Consider the following 9,070-nt stretch of genomic DNA (forward strand, 5'->3'; position numbering starts at 1 on the left):
AACCTGTGGACTACATACGAGAGAGTGAGAATAAAAAATTAATCAATTTAAGAACTTCATTATCATATTATCTTTTTCATTCTAATTAGTTGTTCTTACATGAACAACTAATTAATATTGTATTCACTTATTTCATATCAAAAACCATTGCTTCCAATCATTTTTTGTCATAAGAAGACTTTTAGCATATGTTTAGTTTTTTTATGTGTAAAGTTGCGTATATATCATAATTTCATGGTTGAAAATATTAATTATACACATTCCTAAAATTTATGAAATATATATGTTTATAATAAGAGGCTTAAATGTTTAAAAGTTAAGACAATACGTTAAGTATTGTACCTTTAACATAACTATTTCAATAATTTTATCAATAAGTATTGCTAAGTTTTTGTTTAGTGAAAGTTACAATTTTGTGCATAAACTTAATTTTTTTCAGATTTAATAGAAACATAAGTTTGTGGATTAAATCTGTAATTCGTGTAATTTAATCTAAAATACAATATTCTACGAAATAAGAATAAGAATAATATAAAGAAAAGATGCAATACAATAATCCTTAACGTACATTAACGTACAAGAATACCTATATTCACGAAATTGATCCATAAAATCATATCTCAACATCTCAGAATCATCAATACATACCCAATTAATCATCGTTTCACTGAAAGAAACAGATTTAGATGGTTAATCGATCAATTTCTTACTTTTCTTTCATGAAACCGGTTTTTTAGCGTTTTAGATTTTGGCTGAGCATTTTAGTATTTTGCCTTTGTTTTTTGTCTTTGAGCGTCTCACGCACCTATTGTACGTTAAAACATTATTAGGCAGTATCTCGACCCTAATAATATAGGGCTATAAGTTATAAAAATCAAATTGGGAGTTTATTACGCATAAGATACATATGATCATTTTAGTATTTTAATCATGGCTTGCATGAAGTTCAATTATTGAATTAAATTAGGATATTCGTAAGATACCATTATTGTATATTCAAACTCACAACTCGGTTTAAAAGAAATATAAACAAATCATTTGTCAACTTATCGAAACCATAAAAAAGGAGCATTATTATTTCATGAGCTCATAATAGTTGTATCATGAATAAACTAATATTAATTTGTTTGAATACAAGATTGGCAATTACGTCCTTACAGGTGGTTCGAATGAGAGGTATTTTGATTATTTTGCCTTCAAAATGAGAGGTGGCAAACAAACTTTAATAAAGTCAATGTTTTTATAATATTTATTAATATTAGCAATATCACTTAACTATTCATCTTAATCATATGCTTATTTAGGCTGAGGGGTGTGGGGCTCTAATGGGGGCGCGAGTGGGGGCTCCAGCCAATAATATTATGACGTGTGGCAGAGAGAGAAACTGGATAAGGGGGGTGTTGGAGTCCCCGGTGGAGCCCCTGGCCCTGGTGTGGAGGGGCTCCAGCAGGGGCTCCAGCGGATTTTTTTTTTATTTTTTTATAAATATATTCAAAAAACGTATTATTAAAAAAACTCATAAATTATTAAAAAAAACACACATTAATGAAAAAAACACATTAATATCTAAAAATAAAATAAAAATAAAAGTACTAAAAAAAACATTATTCTTATTCTTCGGCTTGGTCTTCTTCGATCAACCTCTTTCGGATACGTTCCTTTTGCTTTTCCATCAGCATTTGATCGACCGGATTTAGGTTACTGAAGTCTCTAGTAAGGAAGTCCAAATCTCTCATTCGACTTTTTTCCTTTTTGTCATTAGAGACCACCTCCATGGTTTTGTTGAATTTATTGAGGGATTCAACAAGATCGACGATGTTTACGGCTCCCCCCTCAGCCGGTTTTTTCCCCTGGCGTCCCTTCCCAATGGCCGCCTCCTCGGCGGTGAAGACGTTTCCTCCCCCGCAATGTTTAGGTCGAATCCAACGCGGCAATCCGACCCGATTGAAGTGCTATACGCTCCGGACGAACTTGTTTTAGTCCGTTTCGGCCGTACTTCCGCATCAACGTCCGGCGCCACCAGCTCAACCCACTTGGAACACCTTTTCAACCTCTCCCACAACTTTACATCGTCCCACGTCTTCACCATCCCATACCTCCGCAAACACTCCTGCTTCCACTCTTCGACAGTGAAATTGTAAACCGCCAAATCATCACCGCCACTTGGTCTCATACGACCGCTGTTCCTGTTGAAAAGATTAGTAAACAAGCCGACAAATTTTCTAATTTCGGACCACCGACCCGAAATCATATCGGGGTTCCGCTCTGTACTCCCAACGAGCGTATAGAACGTCTCCCTAACCTTTGTCCAAAAAATCTTGCTCTTTTGGTAGTCGGCTGCAAAAGGAATAAATAAATTTGTAAGTCATTTAACTTTTTTATTTAACTTTTTTATTAAAAATCATTTTTAAAAACGTTAAAACAATTACCGCAACGCCGATCCTCAGAAATGACTATCCAAGCCCGACACAAGGTTTCCTTCTCATCCGATGACCACGGAGTGGTTTTCCGTTTCGTCCTCGGAGTCGAAGCCGGTCCCGACCCGTCCGTTGCAACTTGTTTTTTCCGGTGGGCGCGTCTTCTTTGTCCCGTAGCTTCACCGTGTGATTCTTGTGTCTCCGGAACAACAAAGTTAGGAGACGGTTGTATGTTGGATGGTTGAAAGCCGGATGATTGTTGCGGCTCCGAATAAAACATCGGTTGGTGCGGTGACGACCATAAATCGTCGTCAATATAATCTGAATCTAGGTTTGGGTACCAATTTCCAGACATGTTTTTAAAAAAAAGTTTGGAAGATGGGTTGATTTTGGGTTTTTTTTTGAAGTTGTGGTAATTGTTTTATGTGAAATGGGTTATATATAGGAAGAAAAAACTTTTTTTTTTTATTAAATAAGAGCCCAACGGCTCATTTTTAAGCTCCAACGGCTCTTTCACGTTTTCCCATGCCCCTTTACGCCATATTCGTCCCGCGAACCACCTTGCGCCTGCTTTGTGTTTCGTGCTCGCGCCCCTCTCGCGCCCCGGTGGTGTGGTGCTCGCGCCTGGGAGCGCGAGCGGAGGGGCTCTCGCGCCCCCGTTAAAGCCCCACACCCCTCAGCCTTAGGGGGCAGAGCCCTTACCTTGAGTCAAGCTGATCTGACAAAGTTTAAGCAGCAGAGCCTCTAATTGAGATCTAGTTGACAAGTATTGTTTCACTAAAAGTTCACTAGAAATTGAAGTTTTCGCAATTTAACATGCGGAATTCTGTTTTAAATCGGGTGCATTTTGATTGATTGGATCATCTAGTCTTGTCAAGGTATAAATTTATTAAATTCTAAATTAAGTATTTTCCTTCTCAAACTTCATCACATGTTTTATGATCTATATATACACATACGCGTGTTAATTAATACCAATTATGTGATTTACTATTAACTCCAACAAGTCTTTAATTACAACTACCTAACTTTGATTCAGTGTTTAGCTTGAAACAAATAACGCAAACAAAAGGCAAAAATAAAAATTTAACATGTCAGCATTGATTCATGTTGTATTTATATGATCTTCCTCTTTGATTTTTTTAAAAACCATTTGGTCTTCATTACATTGTTCTTCCCAAATTGTTGTGGTGTTGTTTTTAGATCTTTGCTGCATTTGTTCTCCAAACTTAAGGATGGTGTCTAATTCCTTCATGTAGCTTGTGTTTGCATATCATGCTACAATTGTTTTTGGTCCCGATCATTAGTCACTCTGATACGATGTTAAAGTATACATAATTTACACAATTGAATCCTCTAGACTAATGTTAGGTTAGAAACTAATGAACTATCGAGTAAATTGCAATTTATATCCTTGCAGTTTGATCACTTTTGTCTAGTGAGTCTTTCCGAGTTTATATATATTTTTTAATTATTTTCGTTCTCATGGTTTCTAAAACTTGCTATTTCCGTCCAAATCAATAACACCTTTAGTTATTGTCTGTTAGCTCAGAGTATAAATGTCATTAAAGTTTATTTATTATTATTACTTTTTAAATCCTTATGGCAAAGAAACCATAAGAGTGGTATAGAGAGCGAGCGAGAGAGAAATATATGTATATCACTTTTATTTTATTAAAATTATGGTTAATTTAGTATTTTTTTTATTAACATAACAACACACAACTAATGAAGTTCATGAACTGGATCAAAATGCCAAGTAAACGAAATCATAAAATCGGAAATCGCAAAAATAATCATATCAATAATAAATTATACAAAATTGATAAAAGTGATCAAACTAGTAAGTAGTAACTACATAGATGAAAAGAAAGTCTACTCTATATGATAATATTATATGAAAAGAATACTTTATTTCCCAAGCTTCTGATGGCTATAAGAACATGCGTACTCGGGGGGTTATGCAGGTGTTTTGGGCCATAACACCGGGGGTACACCGCCGTTAAGACTTTTTTGAATAATATGTTGTTCCACCTTCATGGGACTAAATATCTCTTTTAGACTTTTTTGAGTTTTTCATAAACGATGAGCAATATATTGTCCCCACTTAGGACTAAAGATTAATTATATTTATATCATATCAAAAGTTCAAAACCATCGTTTTCGATCCTTTTAGATATATCGTCACAATATAAGACTTTTAAAATAAATTTTAGGTATCTTGTGAAAACTTTGACATAAGTATCTTAATGTATAGTTGAAAAGTTAGACACATAAGATTCAGTATCTTAATGTATAGTTGAAACTTTTATATTTCTAAAATTTATGAAAGTTTTATGATTATAAATATGTGTGTCGATAAAATTTATCTTAATGGTTACGTTTAAGAGTTCACAAAATACGAAACGTATTAAACTGTTAACATCTAACTTATGTTTCACTAATTATAATTTATATATTTATTTTTATTTTATTGATCAAGGTGGTCGACAATAAAATGGTTAAATAACATATGAACGTTTTTAGCTAGCTCTTAAACTTAGTTTAAACATTACATTATCAAAACTTTAACTAACAATATAGTTAATTATGGTTTTCGTTTATATGACATGAGAAAAAGTTCAGTTTCGATCTATAGACTTTGTTTTGCCTACCGTCCTTCAAATTTAAAATTACACACTATACATTATAGAAATCAAATTGAGATTAGTTACGCAATAAGATGCATATGATAATTTTCGTTTCTCATCAAGGTATGCATGAAGCTCAGTGATTGAATTATATAGTTCATTATAAGATCATACATAATGATTAATGGCTCTTAAGGGGCATTATCTGTCATATTATCATCATTATTTTTAGCCAAAAACATGTGTAATGATTAGTGTCCTTCAATCACTACTATTTCAAGCTACATATGGCATTATTGTAGAAAAGCTCCGCATATGTAATGAGTGTGTGGGTGGGGGGGGGGGGGGGGTACATGGCCATTTTTTTGTCATATTTTATCACTCTTTATACAAGTAAAAAACAAGGAAAAAGGAAAAAAACATCATCGACAACTCCAATCATACCCAATAAAAACAATAAAGTAATAATGGGTCACACCATGTCCGTTCTCACATACGCTTCAACACTGAATCAATTGTGTTGACCCGAAACACAAATCGGTTCAACCATGCCCACCTTTATAATCCTTTTTTGTTCCTTAATTCCAAATTATTGTTGTGTGTTAAGTTCACACCTTTTTTTTACTGAAAGTAACTTTTAGAAAGAAAAAAAGTGGTTAAATCCTCCAAATTTGGTTTTAGATATCAATTAAATCCCAAAAATATACTTGTCTGCCCAATATTTACAACATTATACTGTATTTCTTAATACTATTTTTTCACTTAAATTGACAAAACTCCAGCCCAAAAATGACAAATCTTTTGGACTATAAATGACAAGTCTTCTAGCCCACTATGCAATAGTATGCAATTTTGCATGTTGTTAGATAAAGCCATAAGTTTCTTTGATCCGAACTGTAAAAACCGGAGTGGTTAAATTCTTCAAATTAAAACAAGGTATTAGACTTTTATTATTGGGTAAATTCTTGCTAGGATTAATTTTGATTGTGGATTCAATAGGAGTTATGTTTGGATCTTGGAAGCATCAGTATATGGTGATCTCTTGGTATAATTTTAATTATTATATTTCTTTTTTGTTTAAAAGGTTGATACTTTTTAGTTTATATCTGTATCTGATTTATTACATATATATAAGTTGTATATACAACATAACAAAAGTACATTATTTTGATCAAAACATGTGACACTGTAAAATCCTTTGTTACATGAATATGCATTATGTTACTTGAAGATTTTCAGCAAACATTGCATAACTTTAATCGATACGCTCTTTTCGAACTCATCCACGGACGCGCAATTATAAGCAACTTATAATCTGGTATCACTAACATTAATTATTAAAATTTGAAAATGCTAGGTTCTGTAAAATACTCGTTTAGGTAAAATCATTAAAAATTAAAAAAACAAACAAATCAAAGTATAAAAAATGTAAATTGGTAAAAAATAAAAATGAAAATAAATATATGTCAGAAGTGGGATTTGAACCCACGCTCCCTTTCGGAGACCAGAACTTGAGTCTGGCGCCTTAGACCACTCGGCCATCCTGACTATTTGATTACTTTACCAAAAGAAATTATATATTATTAACAGAATATTATTAAACCTGTTTTATTTATTTATCGTGTTTGCATTTATATATATCATGGTGCCTATTTGTTAAGAGTGCAAAGTGCCAACTTATAACTTAATAATTAAAATAATATCATATAGCCGCGACAAATACTCGGGTTGTCTATTAAACGAACTTATTTTTAGACTCAACCTCGGACTCAAGCTAATTTAAGTTTTTCCTGATTCAAGCCTTTTACAAGCCAATATACCGAGTAGCTCACGAGCCGCTTGACTCGCTTTCAAAATGTTAGATTCTTTGTTTCAACCACTTCTAATTATACAAAAGCTTTATAATATGTATTTTCACTAATTTGTTAGTTTATCCTGTTACTAAACCTCATACAACTTGTTCGAAACAGGATGATCATTTCAAGAGGCTGCTATAGTTGATTAATATAGTTTCAGATTAATATATATATATATATATACAATGGACCGATGTGATACTTCAGGTTTTGTCAGTGGGGGCGTAACGTACTCAGCATATGTTAACAGTTGACACTAGATCATTGGCTTAGAAATGCTTTAGATTTTTTAGATATTAATGCAGCCCGGAAGTTAGTCGACTTATTCTTTTGCTAATAAGTTTTGATCAAAGTTATAATAAGAGACTTGCAGATAACTTAAATGCATACCGGGCTTTGCTGCAAACGGGTCAACGGATGCGTAAACCAGGTTTCCATTAAGCCTCTGGCTCAGTCACTCTCTAAGCTTCTCAGATAGCAAGAGGAGTTCAGCCACCAAGTACACCAACGTGTCGTCTGCTAAAGAAATGGATGAAGAGTCGTCTATGGATCTTGATTTGGACTTTAGCCTTTAGTCAACCATCAATGGTTGATCTGGAGTTAAGTATGTTTTTCTGTTCCTGCTGAATCAGATGTCACAACTGTTAACCGTAGCCCGCCACTTGTCGGTTCTAACTTCAGTATCTTGACTATGCCAACTAGTTTAGTGACATGTTCATCTAGAGGTGTGTAAGAAACCGAAAATACCGATTAGAAACTGAAAAAAACGAAAAATCTAGCTTAAAAGGCACAAATGGGGCCCAAAAGGCACAAACAGAGCTTTAAAAGCAGAAAGAGAGCTTAAAAGGCACAAGCGGGGTAAAAAAGGCACAAATGGAGCCAAAAAGGCACAAAAGAGCCCAAAAGGCACGAACGGAGCAAAAAAGGCACAAACGGAGCCAAAAAGGCACAAAAGAGCCCAAAAGGCACAAACGGAGCAAAAAAGGCACAAACGGAGCCAAAGAAGCACAAAAGAGCCCAAAAGGCACAAAGGGAGCTTAAAAGACAAAGGAAGTTCAAAATATATATATAATTTTAAAAGATTAAAATTTCAGGTCTATCGGGGTGTCGGGCAGGGTCTGTCGACCACCCGGCCCTTCCTCATAGCCGGCTCTGCATGACGGTTGCACCCATGCAGCGAGAGGGAAATCCGGGCTATGCACGGCGGGACCTATATTTTTGTGGCACATGGTGGCGGCAAGAGATGTATAATTCCCGGTTGCACGAAAAATGCAAGGGGACAGACCGACTGTTGTGTCCGCCATGGTGGAGGTAAGAGGTGCTCGTGGGGACATCCTGGTTCAGAATATGGTGTTAATGATCGTGTGTGTAATGCGTTTTCTAGAAGGAAAGTGTGTCTCTGCGCCTCTCAAGGGGCGCTGGTTCAGGATATGTTACATCACCCGGGTGTACTGCTTTTGGTTATGGGCCTATAGCTGGGCCACGTGGGTCGGCGGGTTCATGGTGGGAGTCTGATTCATTTGCTAGCCGAACGAAACATTAATGGCTCGTGAAGCCCGTGAAAAGTTATCGCAATGTCACGAAGTTGGTATAAAAAAGGCAGTGGTAGTATACTAGTATTGATCTTTGTTTTGGACTGTGGTTTGTTTGAGCAAAAGAATGTGTGTAATGGTATTGGGTTGTATGAATAACTGAATGTCTTTGTGTATATGACAATTGCACAATGTTGTTTGTGAATATATTCTCTTTCTTATGACATATTTTTTATGCTAATTGCTACAATAATATGAGATTTAAGAAACTAACAATCACTGTCTACTAGTCATATATATTTCCTCCACAGTTTTAAGACCATAGGGCTGAGTTGCGGCCGGGCGGGTTGTACAGGAGAGAATATAATTTTCTTTGATTTTTAAGAGGTCATGTATTTCAGCTTTTACTTGGACCGAATCCAAATTCACCTTCGAAGTCAAGACCGAGAACCAAATCGAATATGCTTAATCGTTCCAGTTATAATACGAAAGTAGAAACACATATATGCATGTGTAAATTTTAGAGGGAATGGGACATGCATTAGTTTTAAGTGTTTAACTACACACAATGTTGCAAGGGATATATGTGCAAATGTATTTCCTTTCTATGTTCTAAAAAGAATAAAAAAAAGGAA

At 34.9% G+C, this 9,070-nt stretch overlaps 1 non-coding gene across 1 annotated transcript; it reads right to left on the bottom strand.

Annotated features, from left to right (window-relative positions):
* Positions 1 to 6,511: 6,511 nt before the first annotated feature.
* Positions 6,512 to 6,595, bottom strand: TRNAL-CAA (transfer RNA leucine (anticodon CAA)). Its single transcript has one exon. It is a non-coding gene; the product is annotated as a tRNA-Leu (tRNA).
* Between the last annotated feature and the right edge of the window lie 2,475 nt (positions 6,596 to 9,070).

This window comes from Bidens hawaiensis, unplaced genomic scaffold (assembly GCF_021521415.1).
Source record: "Bidens hawaiensis isolate Kalapana, Puna unplaced genomic scaffold, B.hawaiensis_p1.1 tig00004105_1, whole genome shotgun sequence".
NCBI lineage: Eukaryota > Viridiplantae > Streptophyta > Magnoliopsida > Asterales > Asteraceae > Bidens > Bidens hawaiensis.